Below are 2,500 nucleotides of genomic sequence, written 5' to 3' on the forward strand. Positions count from 1 at the left end.
GTAATGTGAAGGTCTGGGTGATACTATCATGCTAATTAGGGTTAGCACCTGGAGAGGCATTTGAAAGGCAGTGTTATGCTGATGAAATCAGGGCTGGGGAACTTCCAGGCTGATTCCTGGAACATGCTGTGCTTTGTTTAGTTTGTCTCCACCTCTGTGTATCCCTCCCCCCTTGAAACGTATAAGCTGCGCCGAGCTGAGTCTTAGTCAGACTTGGATGACTACAGCGGCGCATTGGCGAGTTCTCAGTAAGAGGAACTTCGGCCGGAGAGATATGCCAACGTCTCCCGGTCTCTGCTTCGACAGAGGAAAACGTTTCCAACACGACCCTAGCTCCAAACCCTAAGCATAGGCCAGACGGGGCGACCATAGCTCCGAACCATAAGCGAAGGCCAGACGGGGCGACCATAGCTCCGAGCCTAGGACAAGGGCTGACAAGGGTCAGCCTCCGCCCGGGGCCTACGCATAGGCCGCAGTGACGAAATTTATAAATTGTTCAGTCTAGCTTCCAACATGACAGTATATGAACTGAGAGAGATAGGCAGATTGGATTTGCAGTTGGGGGTAAAGATGGGGACATTTGTAATAAGATCAAGTCTGGGGCCCAGGAGTCTGAGACATTGACATTTCATCTCTGTGAGCTTCCTGATCACCGGGTGGGGGCCCAAAGTAAAGGTGAATGCTAATCTCAAGGCCAGGCCGTGCCTTTGTCGCTATGGTAATGTGAAGGTCTGGGTGATACTATCATGCTAATTAGGGTTAGCACCTGGAGAGGCATTTGAAAGGCAGTGTTATGCTGATGAAATCAGGGCTGGGAACTTCCAGGCTGATTCCTGGAACATGCTGTGCTTTGTTTAGTTTGTCTCCACCTCTGTGTATCCCTCCCCCCTTGAAACGTATAAGCTGCGCCGAGCTGAGTCTTAGTCAGACCTTGGATGACTACAGCGGCGCATTGGCGAGTTCTCAGTAAAGAGGAACTTCGGCCGGAGAGATATGCCAACGTCTCCCCGGTCTCTGCTTCGACAGAGGAAAACGTTTCCAACACGACCCTAGCTCCAAACCCTAAGCATAGGCCAGACGGGGCGACCATAGCTCCGAACCATAAGCGAAGGCCAGACGGGGCGACCATAGCTCCGAGCCTAGGACAAGGGCGACAAGGGTCAGCCTCCGCCCGGGGCCTACGCATAGGCCGCGGACTCTGCCAATATGTCCCAGAGGCGAATGGCCACTGCGGGGCCTCCAGCCCGGGCAGAGGGGAAGCCTCCCCGGCAGCCCCATTAACGCCTAATTGGCCAGGCGGCCCCGTCTACACTTAGTTGAGCTGGCGGCCTCATTTACATTAAGTGGACCCGGCGGCCCATTCACACCTAGTTGATCAGGCGGGCCCGTTCACACCTAGTTGATCGGGCGGGGCCATTCGCACCTGGTTGATCGGGCGGGCCCGTTCGCACCTAGTTGACCGGGCGGCCGCATTCACAAGTACCGCAGTGGGCGGCCTCGTTTACATTCAGGGGACCTGCCGGCCCGATTGACGTCTAGTTGATCAGGCGGGCCCGTTCGGACCTAGTTGACCTGGGGGCGGCCGCATTTACATGTAGCGCAGCGGGCGGCCGCATTTACATTAACCCTCTACCGCACACAAATTTGATGGTACATGATAAGAAATTATTCCACATCAATTATTGGTTAATTTTGGGACATTTTATTGATTATGTATGTACATATTTATTTCACCGCCCCCCTCTCCAAATGATCTTTTGTTGCCTAAGGGCAAAGTTGTGCAACACTGATACAAAACCACAGAGAAAATTATGTCTTCATAGATCATAATACAATGCTCAGAGAGCAATGCAAAGTAACAAAATTTTTGATGGCTTCCCATCGTGCAAGAGGCATAACATCAGCAACATGTGCAATGTGGCTACTATGGCTCCAGAACATGCGAGTAGCTGGAAGAACCAAATATTGACATATGGAGCACAGTGGCAAAGAACTGTTCAAGTTCTTGAACAGTAAGGTTAAGTGGCTTGCACAGGAGAGGTAATGTGTGACATGTTTCCATCGAGGGTCTTGGAAGAACTACTGTCATCTTCAGGCAGACTGTCATCGTCATGTTCCTCTTCATCACTGGTGTATTGATCGTCTATAAATATATATACATATACGTCAACAAAAATACAATCAATCACAACTAAAGCTTACATGACTGTATTGGATACCCTGTCTGCTGCACACACCTTTATTTCATTTGAATGACATCTAAAAATTTATCAACACATTTGATTTGTTTATGCAAAAGAGTTCAATGACAACCAGAGAAGCAATATTTTAAAACCTACTTTCACTTCTGCTCAAACCTTTCTCTGCATTCCACTCCTCCTCACTGTCACTGCAGTCTATCTCACTGTCTGATGGGATATCCCTAACATGCTGATCCTGAGTTTTACTCCCATAGGAAAATCTTGTGTCCATTTTCTGCCAAAATGCGTTAAATTAAATT

Source organism: Paramormyrops kingsleyae, unplaced genomic scaffold (assembly GCF_048594095.1).
Source record: "Paramormyrops kingsleyae isolate MSU_618 unplaced genomic scaffold, PKINGS_0.4 ups32, whole genome shotgun sequence".
NCBI classification, from domain to species: Eukaryota; Metazoa; Chordata; class Actinopteri; order Osteoglossiformes; family Mormyridae; genus Paramormyrops; species Paramormyrops kingsleyae.